The 16,205-nt window shown below is 47.1% G+C and overlaps 1 protein-coding gene across 2 annotated transcripts in view; it reads right to left on the bottom strand.

Annotated features, from left to right (window-relative positions):
- The window catches only part of CEMIP2 (cell migration inducing hyaluronidase 2), an 85,450-nt gene extending 82,783 nt beyond the window's left edge, over positions 1–2,667 (bottom strand). For both annotated transcript variants that reach the window (XM_047102123.1, XM_047102115.1), the window contains exon 1: positions 2,583–2,667. The gene's annotated coding sequence lies outside the window, so the exon portion shown is untranslated. The remainder of the gene's footprint in view (positions 1–2,582) is intronic.
- Between the last annotated feature and the right edge of the window lie 13,538 nt (positions 2,668–16,205).

The following is a 16,205-nucleotide window of genomic DNA, read 5'->3' on the forward strand; positions in this document are numbered from 1 at the left end:
GCAGCACCAAAGGGTTAGCAAATGTCAGAGCTTCACTTCAGACTGAACTCTGACTTCAAGTACTCCCATCTTTACATTTCAAAATGGTACCACTGACACCAGTGTTCTGTCCCTACTATTTCTGTCTGAATTTTGAAAATTTTAGTTTTCACCAAATTGCTTCCTTCCACCCACTGCTCCCAATCTGGTCCTCCTCTGGATTCTTAAAGGATTCTATGCATAATGCTCCCCACACTTACACACTTCCTGCACCTGTTTCCTTTCCTCTCAGCCTAGGCTCTTTCCTTTCAACGCAGAGACTGGCTCATCTTTCTTTACAGATGGAAGCCACACACAGGTGATCTTGGCTCCCTTGGACTTCCCAAGCTTTAACCACTCCATCCACCTCCCTCTGCCTGACAAGGTGGGCACTCGGACTGTTTCCAGAGGGCCTGACACGCAATGGGTGAACGGGAATTGTTAGTTGAATGCATGGTGGGTGGGTGATGCAATACTCCTCTTTTACAGCACTTTACAAGATACACGTTTAAAACTTTACAAGGTACACGTTTCCATACGGTATCCCATGTGAGTCTAAGGCTGTGTATTTGATAATAATCCTCTAAATGCTCTCTTTCTGCACTGTGGTTCATCGTATCATCATTTGCAATTTCAGAACCCTGCCCAGAGGGACAGAGCTGGTAAACAGTAGCCTTTCAACTTCGGAAACAGCCCACAACTACTTTACTTTCTAGTTGGTCTTCTCACCATTCCCAAGAGAGCTTGGAAACAAGCTAGATGAGGTCTGTTGGAACAGGAATGAGGTGCCGTCCCCTGGTTTCCTGCCATGAAATCTGAGAGTCCTGAAAATCTGCAGGTTACAGGTTACATCAACAAAGGAGACTTTACTCAAACAATTCCGCCGTGACAAAAGAAATCTAAACAAGCAAGGGGTAAGGATTTACTGATTCCACCTCCCTGTCCACACAGCCCGCGGCTTCTGTCACTGGCTGTTGAAGCAGAACAGGTAGGTGATGATTCAAAATTCACTTCTAACCTTAATTTTCTGAGTCTGTAAACACACATTCGTCAGATAAACCAGCTTCACGAAGATTGAATTGAAAGCCAAAAGCAGACTTCCACCCACACAGACTCTGACCCTGCAGTGCAGGTTCACAGAAAGCTGACGGGAGGAACTTTAGTGTCGAGAATACAACACCACAAGGTACTACCCAGTGTTGACTAAGCAGAAGGGCTAGTCCACTGTCTTCTCCTTTGCCCAGAAAGGCAAACCCCAAAGAGCCCTCTGAATAGCTAATCAAAGGCACACAACTAGAGCATGATGCCCAGAGCAATTTTGAAAATAGCAAGCTTCCTTCAAGGGTCAAAGATTAATAGCTCCATTTTTGCCAAACCAAAGAACCATAAGGCTAACTACATGCGTTTCTAACACAGCCGTTTCCAACAGGTATGTCTGGCTGCCCTGAGGCTTGAGGCCTCCCTCAGCTCAGGTGAAACTTCCTTCCATCCCATTTCCTCTCAATTCTTATTTTGCTCCTGAAAACATCTGCACACCCTGCAATTACGCAACAGGGCATCGCATAGTTGAAATGAAACCAGGAGAGTGGACACAAGCCGGTGAGGGGCCCCTGTGTGGAATGAAAGTTCTTAAAATTATTAAGCACTCCATCCTTAACCCCAACTCCTGATGAAAGGAGACATATATCAAAGTCTGTTTTCCTAACCTTACGCAGAGAATTTAAGTGAGTGGTTTCCGCTCAACAGCGAGGTCTGGAGACAACCCTTAGCAGAGAGCATCCAGGGACATCAGGACCTCGGTTTTATTGCAAAGGATGTAGAAGCTGGCACTAACTACTGAATTCTGGGATCCTCACAGAGCGGGACGCCCCTCCTTTGCCAAGACCTCGCAACTCTGCAGAGGAAAGCTGGGCGTGGGGTCCAGGGCTTAGGCTATATTCCCCAGCTGTAAAGAAAGCTGCAAGCGATTTTTAAAGCCTCCCCTGACTTGAACTAACACAAAGCGGGGTAAGGGGTGTGGGGTGCACCAACCCAGGGGAACAGTAAAGAGACAAAGGTCACGCCAAACGCGTCCGCGCGCGCGCTGAAGCCCAGACTCTGCAACGCACATTCTATCAACCTTTCACCGTGGTCAGCTTCCTGTGGGGTTTATCCCCCACCCCCACCCCCACTCCCACCCTCTCCGGAAAGTTTGCGGCTGTTCACACCGACTTTCAAAGGTCCATTGTTTCCTCCCCCGTAAACGTAATGAAAAGAGAGACGGAAAGAAAGAAAATCTAGACGTGGTTCCCAGACCCTTTCTTACGGAGAGGATTTGCTCCGGGGGAGTCCGGTTACTCCCGAACCCGAGAGGAGGGAGCCCGGGAGAGGCGGTGCGAGGGGGGAGGGCGGGAGGGCGCTTCGGGGGGCGGGAGGATGTTTTCCATCTCGGCAGCAGCAGATGCCTAAATGCCAGGCCGCCGGGAGCCGCGGTGGTGCGCGGGGCCGCCGTCGGCGACCTCGCGGTGGCCCCAGCAGGCAGCTGGGAAGGCGGGGCGGGGGGCGGGGGACCCTTTGCTTCTTACCTTCCCCTCCCCCGCTTAGCGTCGGCTACTTCAGGTGCCTACACCGCGGTCCAAAGAGACGGAGCCGAGCTCCTAGCGTCCCCGGGTCCGGATCTTCTCTCCATGGCCAGAGAGCCCGGGGAGCCCCGCGCCCGCGCCCGCCGCCGCCGCCACCGCTGCTTTTATGCAACTGGCAGCCGCAGCCTCAGCCTGGAGGTGAAACACTCTCCTCCCGGGAATGACGCGCACTTCCCTCCGCCTCCGCCTCCTCCTCCTCCAGCCCCGACACTCGGGGGCAGGGGCCTCGGCTCGCTCGCTCGCTCCCGGAGCAGCCGCTCGGCTTTCTCCGCTCCTTCTCCGCGGGGAGGAAGAGAAGCTCGGCCCTGGCGGCGCGCGCCGGAGCGTCCCCGCGACGACGGGAGGAGGCGGCAGCGCGGGGCAGAGCGGGGTCCCGGGAGTCGCGCTTGTCCCTGGTCGGCGGGCGCCGCGGCTCGCGAGGGTCGCGCTCAGCCTCCGCCGGCCAGACAAGCCGCCCGGCTCTGCTGGGCCGAGGGCTGCGGATTGGGCTGGCGGGCGGGCGGACGGGACGCAGGAGGCGGGGGCAGAGGAGGGGCCTGCGGCCGGAGGAGGCGGTGGCCGCGCTGGGCTCCTCCCGCCGCCCGGCTCCGCGGGAGCTCGGGACCCGGCGCTGAGCGCGTCCGGCCGCGGCTGCAAGCTCCTGCTGGGCTCGGCGGACCCTGAGCCGGCGCCCCCGCCACCTCGCGGCTGAGCCCGACCGCGAGCCCCTCTCACCCGCGGCTGGACCTGACAATGGGCTCCCGTCACCCCCCCCCCCCGCCCCCGGCGGAACCTGCTCGCGCATCTGGTCCTGGCCGAGCCTGACACTGCGCCCCCATCACTCCGCGGCTAAGCTGGACACTGCACCCCCATCGCCTCCCGGCTGAGCCCTGGCTGCGCCCCAACACCCCTCGGCTGAGCTGGACTCCGAGCGCCCTCATCGCTCCCGGCTGAGCCACACTCGGAACCTCATCATCCCCAAAGGGACTTCCAGAACTCCCGAAAATTTTCTGCGCGTTCCGCCGGCGCAGCGCGGCCGCCCCCACCTGGCCAGCCACGCGCGCCGGGTTCTTAGCCCTTTCCGAAGACACCGCCCGCTCTCTGCCTCAAGACAGCTCCTCGGGCAGCTCGGAGCGGCCGGGGCAACCGGCTCTCCAGCCAGAATAAATAGAACGACGTTTCCCCACGCCCCCTGCCCGCGCCACTCTGGAGTGGCTGCGGCTTGCGGGAGTGGCGCTCGGCAAGCCACTCCCCGGCCCACCCCAACGCCCCTGGACCTCTCTATGTATGGACTCCTGCTCGGGAGCTGGAGGAGCTCCAGCTGCCACCTCCCCGCCCCTCGCTGGAGCTGCTCCCACCGAGCACAAGTCTGGTCTCCGGCGGAGGGCGCCGCCGGGGCTTGGTCAGTCAGACCCACGAGGTCCCCGGCTGGTGACAGCAGCGGCCCTGCCCAATCCAGGCAGTCGTCATCCTCTGTTTAATTCGGAACTGGAGGTTGTCCCGACGGGGAACTCTTTCAGCGAGTCCTGGACAGATAGGAGTGTTCGGATTTCAGGGTTGCCCTTCCCCGCCGCCCCCCACCCCCCGCCCCGCCGTTTTAATGACACCTCAGTCATGTAACCATGATACACCCAGCGGGCGGGAAAGGGAATTTCCCCATTTCCATGAGTTAGGTTCAGGAATTTGTAGAAATCAAAGTTTGCAAATTTCGGCTGATAACATTCTCCTGCGGCACTTTGAAAAATTAGGATTGCCAAACTTGCCGCCACCTACTGAATCAGAGGTGCCTGGAAGACTCGAGTTTGAGAAACAGCGCTACAGAGCATCCGCGAATGACTTAAGACTTTGGGGGGCGCGGGGGCGCCTGGATGGCTCAGTCGGTTAAGTGTCCGACTTCAGCTCAGGTCACGATCTCACGAATCGTGAGTCCCCCCCCCCCCCCCCCCCCCCCCGCGTCAGGCTCTGTGCTGACAGTGTAGACCCTAGAGCCTGCTTCGGATTCTGTCTGCGGCTCTCTCTGCCCCTCCCCCGCTTGTGCTCTCTCTGTCTCTAAAATAAATAAACATTAATTAAAACTTTGGAAGGATGCCCCCAAAACAGCAACACGGTCCAATCCAACAGAGTCCAGTGCTAAGATCTTAATGAAACTACCCAACTTTGGATGCCACTGTTCCTTCTGGGAGAGGGAGCAAGGTTCTTGAAATAAGGCAGATGATTTTGAGTGACAAACTGGAAGGGAGGAAGGGCTGTTTTCGTGATCAAAGGTGAAATGTTTGGGACTATGCCTTATGAGGACAGGATAGGAAATGTGTCACCCTGTGTCCTAAGCTGAAAAATACCCCCCTCCCCCCATCCAGAGATTTCAGACCCTAATCACCAGAACCCGGAAGTGTTCCTTTATATGGAAACAGGGTCTCTGCAGTGGGATTAAATTAAAGATCTTGAGTGGGGGGGGGGGGTTGTCCTGGGTTCTCAGGGTGAGCCCTCAGTGCAATCACATGTATCCTTATGAAAGGAAGGCAGACAGGAGATGATGTGAGCATGTAAGCAGATGCAGCCGCAGTCAAGGAGCACCAGCAGCCACCAGAAGCAGAAAGAGGCAAGGAAGGATTCTCCCCTGGAGCCTCTTCGGGTAAGGGAGTCTTGCCCACTCCTTGATTTCAGACTTCCAGCCTCCAGGAGCATGAGAGAATAAATTTCTGTTGTTTTAAGCCACCGAGTGTGTGGTAACGTGTTATAGGAGCCACAGGAAACAAATGTATCCTACGACCTGCACAGGGCCAACTTTATATTATCATGCCCATTATCTGGGGCTCCTGGATGGCTCAGTCGGTTAAGCGTCTGACTCTGCTCAGGTCATGATCTCACAGTTCCTGAGTTTGAGCCCCACACTGGGCTCTGTGCTGACAGCTCAGAGCCTGGAGCCTGCTTCCAATTCTGTGTCTCCCTCTCTCCCTGCCCCTGCCCCCCTCTCACTCTGTCTCCGTCTCAGAAATAAACATTAAAAAAACATTTGTTTTTAATGCCCATTCTCTGAATGTTTATTAAGTGCCAGGCGCTTTGCTTGGAGTCTGAATATGTTACTCAATTTAATCCTCTCCCAAATTGTTATTCCAGTTTTAGACACGAGGATACTAGGACTCAAAGTTAAGGGAACCTGCCGCACAGCAAGAGTCCATTGGAATCCGGTCTGCCAAGCACTCAAGCATTAAAAATAGCAATTAAAAAATCACATAAACTGTTTTCATGGAAGGTTTGGTTTTAAAGAGGTTTTACTTCCATAACCTATACCTGTTGTCAAAACCAAAGGAAATGGACTTCAATATCCAGGAAAGCTGTGCGGGGAAAGAGGCGGGCTGGTGGCGGGGATCGTAGGGGATTCTGTATCTTCTGCTCAATATTGTTGCGAACCTAAAAATGCCCTACGGGAGCCTGGATGGCTCAATCTGTTGAATGATTGAGCACCACACTTCAGCTCAGGTCATGATCTCATGGTCATGGCAGCCCAGAACCTGCTTTGGATCCTCTGTCCACCGTTCTCTCTGCCCTTTCCTTTGCCCCTCCCCTGCTCAACACTCTCTCTCAAAAACTGAATAAGCATTTAAAAATTTTACAAATTAAAAATAAATAAAACTGCTCTAAATAAAGCCTATTGGGGGGCACCTGGCTGGTTCAGTCAGTAGAGCACATGACTCTTGACCTCAAGGTTCTAAGTTCGAGCCCCATGTTGGGTGTAGAGATTACTTAAAAATAAATTTTTTTCATGATAAAAATTAAAAAATAAAGTCTACTGACCAAAAAAAAAAAAAAAAAAAAAGAGGGCACTGAATCTTTGTGTAGCTGACCATTGAGAATTTTACAAACTTTTGTTCTTGGATATTTATCAGGAACATGAAAAATCAAAGGTTCTTAAAATAAAGCAGATGGTTTTGAAACTACAGATAGTCCCCAACTTACAGTGGTTGGACTTAATTGTTCAACTTGACGATGATGTGAATGTGAAATGCGTGCAGTAGAAAATATACTTCAGATTTCCAGTTTGGGTCTGTTCCTGGTCCAGCCATAAGCGGTATGAGACTCTTCCAAGATGCCAGGCAGTGACAGGGAGCCGTAGCTCTGTGTCAGCCCGGCCAACGTGAGGGTGAACAACTGATACACTCAAACCATCCTGTACCCAGACAGCCTTTCTGTTTTTCACTTTCAGTACACTATTCAACACGTTACATGAGATATTCAACACTTTAGTATAAAGTAGGCTTTGTGTGAGATGATTTTGCCCAACTATAGACTAATGTGGGTGTTCTGAGCCCGTTTAAAGTGGGCTAGGCTAAGCCGTGCTCTTGGGTAGTTGAGGTGTACTAAATGCACTTTTGACTGGAGATATTTTCAACCTACAGGAGGTTTGTCCAGATGTAACCCCATCGTGAGTTGAGGGAGATCTGTAATGTGAAAGGAAGTCACACTGGAGACCAAACAAAGTGAGAGGCCACAGACTTCTCTGGTCAATGGAACTGATGTTGTCCTGGATCGGGTTCCCAAGGAAGCAGGCTCTGAGACAGAGGAGCAAGATGTTCGTTTCAAAACGTCCATGAGGTCAACACCTTTGGAGGGAGGGACAGGAAGCAGGATGGGACAGAGGGAAAAGTTGAGCTGCAATGTGAACCCAGCAACAGGCTCGGCCAACCTCCCCTGGGGGCCCTGGAGCCCGCATGGCCCTTCTGAATTATTGCACCCAGATGGCCGTACCTTTATATAGCCTCCTGAATTAGTCATTGGATGTGGTGCATCCTGGGAAGTTGCAAGACCTTGGGCAAGGCAGCTCAGCAGCTGAGGCAGTCCTGGAGAAGGATCACTGCCAATAACCCTCATTACGGGGCAGCACATCCTCCCTTGAAGGCAGATCGGGTGGTCATATCTCTATGTCATGTACTCCCTCAGGATGTGACACCCTCACTGTTGTTCTGTCCTTTCCATATGAGGGGGGGAAAGCCCCAGGATGAGTGAGATGCTCCTTTGATGCCTTTTCATTTGTGCTCTTCATGATGGTGGTGCTCACTGTGTTGAGGCAGGATAGCACACTGGCCAAGAGTGAGGGCCCCTCTGTCAGGCGGCCTGGGTTAGAACCATGGTCCATGGCTCAGTGGCAGTATAACTTTGGACAAGTAGCCAAGTCTCTCTGTGCCTGTGTCTTCATTTAAAAATGGGAATAGGAGCACCTGGCTGGCTCAGTTAATAGAGCATGTGACTCTTGATCTTGGGGTTGTTAAGTTTGAGACTCATATTGGGTGCAGAACTTACTTTGAATGAATGAATGGATGGATGGATGAATGAATACTACTGAGCCCATGCAGGTGTTATGAGAATTTATTATGATAATGTTATAGGGGGTTTAGCTGCACACCCCTTAAGTCCTCGGCGCACTGTGCCATCGGTGCCTCTGGCCATCTCTTCTTTAGCCTTCCACGACTGGCTAAATTAGAATCTTCTATCATTACACTCACTACGACTTCCTCCGTGGGGATTGGAAAGTGAGTGCTCTAAGATCCAGGCCAGAGGTGAAGATCATGAGAAACATACGTGGATCATTACCTAAAGGAAGCTGGAGCTTTCGTTTCAATGGCGAGAAACAACGACCACACTTCAAATATGCCTCATTCTTTCAACCTCTCCGGCCCCGTTTGCACTTTCCTTTCCCCATCTCTCTGAAATGCCAGTTCTCCCACTCTGTACCCTGGCTGGCCCATCCCTTGTAACATGCACCACTGTCCTTTTCATTTTGCGAACTAGATCAAATGTGACCCTCTTCCTGAACCACTCTAGGATCAGTCGGGACCTCCACTCAGCTCCGAGGGCTCTAGCCACATCTGCTACAACTCTAGCAGCCCTGCGTCCTGATTAAGTACGTCCTATCCCCAGCCATCCCCATCCTGCCCCCTTCCCTGCAGCTGGTAAACTGGGCACCTGAAGATTCAGCACGCACCGCCTCTCCGCCCTTCCTACCCTCTTCCGTGGGCCTCTTGTCTACGCTTGGCTCCGAACATTCCCTTCTGCTCTGAAGGCTCAGAAATTCAAGATGGAGCCTCACCTTTATTTATCTATCTATCTACCTATCTATCTTTTTTAGTAATCTCTACACCCAACATGGGGCTCTAACTCACCGTCCCGAGATCAAGAGCCACACGTTATTCTGACTGAGACAGCCAGGCACCCCAAACCTCATTTGTTTTTCAGTCCTAAGAGTCTAGCGGTGTTTGCAGAGTGATGCTGCCTGCTGTATGGATGACAAAGGAGTCCACAGAGCCCTTCAGGAGAGGGGAGAGGATCAAACACCACGATCTGGAAATAACCTGTACACCTCTGCGTTCAGCATTTTAGTGCCTCTGCATGGTTTGTATTTTTCAGCTCCAAACCCTTTTAAAGCAGAATCTCGCTTAACTACCAGCCACTCTTCCCCTTTCTGTTTCCCCCCAGGCTGTTAGAAATTAATTCCCACAAACAGTGTTTCATTCTGTGAGGGTCTGACCAGATCGTCTTTAAATCTCACTTTTCTGTTCATACTTGTTCCCTGCTACATTTAGTGTACAGGCTTGGAAATTATTCTCCAGGTGACTAATGCTTCTCCAGAAAGGTGTTGATATGCTGTTTGCCATCCTCACCTTAATTAAAAGTCTTAGAAGAATTTTCCTCCGCTGACCGAGTGCAATAACATTACGGAATGTTAGTGTGACCTTTCTCCGCTGGGCTACAGCTGAGTGTCTACAAAACCATCTTTTCTTTCTTTATGTCCTTGCATCCAACTAAGCTCATTCTCACATTTCCTCAGCTTGTCATGAAGACAGTATGCTTCCAGTTAAACTCTCTGGATACTTGCTTTAAAGTATGATGTAAACAATTCTCATATAGCTAAAACTCTGACACGGCTTTTTCAGAGAGAAGAGAAACGCTTATTTACTTAATTTTCAGCCTCTGCAATCTATTAGGTAAGTAGGAATGAAACCTCTTTTCTTTTTCTTACTTGAAAACACAATCTTCCCCTCTGAAAAAAGTGATATTCCATCCTGATTCCCATGCCATATGTTCAAAATGTGCACAAAATCCTTTTAAGTTATATACCATCTCTCTATAGGTGGTTTTGCTTTGCTGTGAGACATCTCACTTCACAGGTGAAGACTCCATCCTTGAAAAGAGAAATGAGTTACCTGATATCAGTCAGCTAGAATAAAGTTGCTACTGTAACGTATATGGTGTCAAGATTTTCTTCTACCAGGTCTAAGATATATGAAGTATTGCCATCACTGTCTTATAAATTTGCTGTATGAAGATTACATGATAAATGTAAATGGAAGAAATACACATGAGAAATGTACCACCTTTTTATCATATACACAAATGGATGTGTACTGAAAGGATTTATATAGCCAATTAGTATAAGAACTGAGAAAGCTGATTATGTATACAGTAAGCTATTTAAAATAATACCAACATCCAGGGGCACCTGACTGGCTCAGTCAGTAGAACATCTGACTCTTGATCTAGGAATTGTGAATTGAAGCCCCATGTTGGGCATAGAGCCTACTAAAAACTAAAAGTAAAAAATTAAAATTGTCTTTAAAAAACAAAATAAATAATACCAGCATCCCGAAACCATGCATTGTCTCCTGGGTTTTATCCCTTCCTTCCTGTTCTTCCCTTCCAGGCAGTCAGAAATATAAGCCCACTGCACCCTGAAAGATTAGGAATCCTGTGTATTCTTCAAAGAAGCATAATTAGAAAGGAGAAGCAAGATTAGGAACACTTTACCTGCAAAAATTCATAGCTGTCAAATTCCCAAAAATATACTGTATAAAAGCTCCCCTGCATTTTCCATAGTTACAAATAAAAACTAACATACGAGAAAAAAAAATAATAGGTCCCTACAGTCTTGGGGGCCATTTGGGTGACAAAACAGCTCTTCAGGAATCTTGAAGTCACCAGTGATTTGAATATCAACAGTTAACAACTTGTCAGAAGTTACTATCAGCCTACCCCAATTCCACAAATCTCTTTTGTGACATTTCCACATTCCTTTCTAAAGAAATGAACATGAAACTATTTTGAAAGATAATCAAGATTACTTGAGGCAGGGGCACCTGGGTGGCTCATTCAGTTAAGCATCTGACTCTTAGGCTCAGATCATGATCTCCCAGTGTGTGGGTTCAAGACCCACATCAGGCTCCACGCTGCTGACAGTGCGGAGCCTGCTTGAGATTCTGTCTCACTCCCCCCACCTCTCTTAAAATAAATGAAGTTAAGAAAAAAAAAAATCTCTAGATGCACATTGCTAAACTCCAGGCATTTCAAAAGCGCTTAAAAAAAAAAAAAAAGAAAAGAAAAAGGTTCTTGAGACAAAGGACAAATACTGTATGATTCCACTTATATGAAGTGCCCAAAATAATCAAATATCAAATCCACAGAGACAGAAAGTAGAATGGTGGTTGCCAGGGGCGGGAGGAGAGGGGCCGTGTTGCTGTTTAATAGATGCAGAGTTTCAGTTTGGGAAGATGAAAAAGTTGTAAAGACGGACAGTGGTGGTGGTTGTACAACAGTGCAAATGTACTTAAAGCCACTGAACCACACACTTTAAAACGACTAAAATGGTAAATTTTATGTTGCCACAGGAAAAAAAATTACTTGAAATATTGTAGACTAACAAAATCATCAATATTTCCCAAGTTTGCAACAGTATAATGGAAAAATGACAAAAGTAGAAAAACCCGATTTTATGTTCCATTTGGATGTAAGAATTTATCGCACCTTTAAACTGAACATTGTTTTCAGAAAACTACTGTTAAAATGCACTACAAGGTGGGGCTGCCTGGCAGGCTGGACGGGTGGTGCCTGTGGCTCTTGATCTCAGGGTCATGAGTTTGAGTCCCACACTGGGTGTGGAGATTATTTCAAGCATGAATGAATGAATGAATGAATGAATAATGTACTACAAGGTGCTTAAAAATGGAGGGAGAAATTTCAACTCTTTCCATGATCACCTCAATGCAAGTTCTCTTTCTTTCTTTCTTTTGTATTTTCTTCAACATGCATTTTATTTATTTTTTTTAATTATATTTTCTATTTTTTAAAATTTACATCCAAATTAGTTAGCATATAGTGCAACAATGATTTCAGGAGTAGATTCCTTAGCGCCCCTTACCCATTTAGCCCACCACCCCCCACACAACCCCTCCTGTAACCCTCAGTTTGTTCTCCATATTTATGAGTCTCTTCTGTATTGTCCTCCTCCCTGTTTTTATATTATTTTTGTTTCCCTTCCCTTGTGTTCATCTGTGTTGTCTCTTAAAGTCCTCATATGAGTGAAGTCATATGATTTTTGTCTTTCTCTGACTAATTTCACTTAACATAATACCCTCCAGTTCCATCCACGTAGTTGCAAATGGCAAGATTTCATTCTTTTTGATTGCCAAGTAATACTCCATTGTATATATATACCACATCTTCTTTATCCATTCATCCGTCGATGGACATTTGGGCTCTTTCCGTACTTTGGCTATTGTCAATAGTGCTGCTATACACATCAGGGTGCATGTGTCCCTTCGAAACAGCACACCTGTATCCCGTGGATCAATTGCTGGGTCGTAAGGTGGTTCTATTTTTAGTTTTTTGAGGAACCTCCATACTGTTTTCCAGAGTGGCTGCACCAGCTTGCATTCCCATCAACACAAATTTTCTTTTGTACATGAGCTGAACACAGCTAAGGAAACCCAAAGCTCAGTTATTTATTTAACAAATATTAATTGTTGGCCAGCGTGCCAAACACCGACAGATATTAGAGGTGAGACAGCACAGCCAATGTACTTGGTAGGAGTTCCTCTCTCTCACAGAAGGAAATTGACAAGTTAACCAGTATGCAAATGATAATACAGATTGTGGGGGCACCTGGGTGGCTCGGTCGGTTAAGCATCTGACTTCGTCTCATGTCATAGGTCACGATCTCACAGTCTGTGAGTTTGAGTCCCCTGTCGGGCTCTGTACTGACAGCTCAGAGCCTGGAGCCTGCTTCAGATTCTGTCTCCCTCGCTCTCTGCCCCTCCCCCACTCGCACTTTGTCTTTCTCTCTCTCTCTCTCTCTCTCAAAAATAAAATAAAAACAGATTGTGATAAACTCTTTAAAGGACATAAAATTATGAATAATGAGTAGGGCAGAAGGCATTGATGGCCCTCAATGAACCACATTCCCAGCATTCATGCTCCTCTGAGGTCCCCTCCCACACTGACTCTGGACATGGCCATGTGACTTGCTTTGCCCAATGCGACAATGGTGGGGTGTTGTAAGCAGAGGCTTCAAAAGTGCTTGCACAAGTTGTTGGGTTGAGGTGGAAGATGGGGAATTTAAGATAATATGGTCAAGGAATATAAAGACAGTTGTAGTTAAGATCTAAAGGATGTTAATCCTAAGAACAAAAGTTTGAAAAGGAAAATAAATTATGATGGTAAAAAAGGAAGGACCAAGGTAGGTGAAGCCCTGAGGACTGGGAATCCAGGCTGGGAATATTGTGGACCCAGGAGAGACCAGTGGTGAACTTTGTGCATAATTTTGGCTTGGACTGGTCTTATCAGATACTAAATAAATCAAAAGAAGAAGTCATTAAGGTTCAAGAACTTTCTGGATAGATTCCTTGCTTTACATAGAAATATTAAAAAGGTGCATAGCTGAAAATAAGCAACAGTTTTAAGAAGGCCAGGCAGCTTTCACTTTTATGTCCTTGGAAGCCTTGAGTTACCATGTTAAAATCTGACTACCTGCTGGAGAAGCCACATGTAGAGAGAGTTGTGCCTTCACTCTCTCTAAACTGAGAGACTGTGTGTGGGGAAAGAGGACCCAAGATGCAGTGAGAAAGAAGACACAGCCATCTCAGTATCCCAGCTGAGTTCAGCCCCACCTGCCCCAGCCAATAAATGCAGGCATATGAGGGACCCCTGACAAGAACAGCAGAGCAACTGCCCAGCTGAGCCCAAACCAGATTTCAAAATTATGAGCCAATGAAATAGTTTTTATTTTAAGCCACTAAGTTTGGGGTGGATACTATGCAGCAAGAAAACACCTCAACCAGTGGTTCTAGACGGGGGCAGTGAGAAACTCTGATCTGCACAGAGGGTGTAAGTTTTTACGATTTTTAAAAAATTTTATTTTAATGTTTACTTATTGTTGAGAGAGAGACAGAGTGTGAGTAGGGGAGGGGCAGAGAGAGAGGGAGACACAGAATCCAAAGCAGGCTCCAGGCTGTGAGCTGTCAGCACAGAGCCCGTCGCAGGGCTTGAACTCATGAACCGTGAGATCACAAACTGAGCCGAAGTCAGATGCTTAACCGACTGAGCCACCCAGGCGCCCTATTTTTACAATTTTGATAAGTGATTGTCAGTCTTTCATAGAGGCTATGCCCATGTATTTTCCCAAAAGCAACATATGAGAATATGTCTCACCAGCAGCATATATCACCATCTACATAGATTGGTAGATAAAAATATAGACATAGATACAGGTATGCACCTGTCTTTGCCATGGGAAAAAAAAATACCATCGCTTTAGCATGTATTTCTCTAATCATAATCGAGGGTGCGTGTCTTTTCACATACACAGGAGCTGTTTATGTAGTTCCTCTTCTGTGATTTGTCTATTTATATCCTTTACTCGTTTTTCTACCAGGCTCTTGTCCTTATTCCTTATTGATTTGTAACATCTCTGTATGCGTTAAGGAAATTACCCTTTGTTTTTGATTTGAGTTGAAAGTATGATTTCCCAGTTTAGCAGACTGACTTAGGGTGGTAAAAAAAACAACATATTTGTACGTTACAACTTGAATCAGTGTAAGAAACTAACAAGTGATGTGCTGAGGAAAGAAAACTAATATCTGTTGCCAAGAATCGCCTAGTGAAGGCTAGAGGGAAGCAGCACGTGTGAGTTGGGGGCAGAATGGACTGGGAAGACGCTGTCGGAGAAGAGGAAGCCCCCTCTGAGGCCAGACTGTGAACCTGAGAGACTGAATTTCAAACTGTAGGAAATTATTTAAAGCAGTAGACACCACAGGTCAAGGATCAGGCTCCAAGTTCAGCATTTAAGCTCCACTTTGCCTACTGAAACTTTCGAGTCTTGTCCCCTCTCTCAGTCTCTCTGATATAAAAATGGTGACCAGCCAGAGACCCATAAGCAAGGGTTCGGGAGCCACACTGTTTCAGATCACATCTCAGCAATACCACCTACTAGCTCTGTGACTTTGGGGGAGGTCCTTCAGTTCTCTGTGCCTCCATTTCCTTATCTTTAACGTGGGACTAATCATAGTAGCCACCCCACAGAGTTGTTATGACAGTAAATGAGTTAATAAATGTGAAGCATTTAGAAGAGAACCTGGTACGTATCTGCATGCAGTTAATGTTCTTAATACACACGCATACTTCATCTATTTCAGACAAGTAATACAATATCTCAAATTTTTCCACCACTTGTTGTGTATAATTATCCTCATTTCACAGCAAAGAAACTGAGGCTCAAAGAAACTAAATAAGATCCACAGTTTTTTATCCCCTTTACGTCATCTCCCAATATTAAAAAAAAAAAAAAGTGAGATCTTTACAAGGAAAACTTTAAGAGAAAAAACATCTTAGTTATCCAGGCAACTGGAAACACCTTCAAATAATAAGAGGGGTTATTCTGAGGATCAGAAAGTAATGCTGTTCTGTTGCTGCAGGGGGCAGAAGTGCTATCAATAGGTAGAAAATCAAGGGAGGTAGAATTTGATTCAGCTTATGAAGAAGTTGCTGTTTTTACTTTCCAGTGAATCTCTCCTTCCTAACTCAGTGCTTGGCAACAGCTCTCAATAAATACTTGTTGAATGAATGAATAATAAGAGCTTTCCAAAATGGCACAGGCTGCCTCAGGAGCACTCCATCTGGCATGTGTGAAAGGCTACAGCTCAGCCCCTGATGGAGGGTCAGAATAAATGCTATTGACATATAATTCTTCTATCTGAGTCTTTAGGAAGAAAAATGATCCTAGAGGATATGCAGTAAGAGAAGTGCCTCTCAGAACCACTAAAGGACTGACTGATTTCTGGCTTTAAAAGTGTCTGTAGTAGGGGTGCCTGGGTGGCTCAGTCCGTTAAGCATCTGACTTTGGCTCAGGTCATGATCTCATGGTTTGTGAGTTCGAGCCCTGCGTCTGCTTCGGACTCTGTGTCTCCCTCCCTCTCTGCCTTGCTCACTCTCTGTCTCTCAAAAATTGAACAAACGTTAAAAAAAAAAGTTTCTGTATTATAGGTGAAAGTAACTTCAAAGGGAACACTTGTCAAATTCTTCTCATTCTTTTTGTGGGACACAGGTGTCCAGAGACAAGACCAATCTACTGGTATTTTATACAAGTAAAATCGAGTAAAGGAAGAAGGTTGTAAGCAGCCTGCCTTGGCAAGAAAAAAACAAAAACAAAAACAAAAAAGGAGAAGGGATGGTTCAAAAGAGCATTGGCAACATATAAAGTATTAATAGAAATTAATAATTCCGGGGTACCTGGCTGGCTCAGGAAATGGAGCATGTGACTCTTGA

The sequence above is a fragment of the Lynx rufus genome, unplaced genomic scaffold, assembly GCF_022079265.1.
Source record: "Lynx rufus isolate CCGP_SWC_20201006 ecotype Redwood Valley unplaced genomic scaffold, mLynRuf1.p SCAF_10, whole genome shotgun sequence".
In the NCBI taxonomy this organism is placed as follows: Eukaryota; Metazoa; Chordata; class Mammalia; order Carnivora; family Felidae; genus Lynx; species Lynx rufus.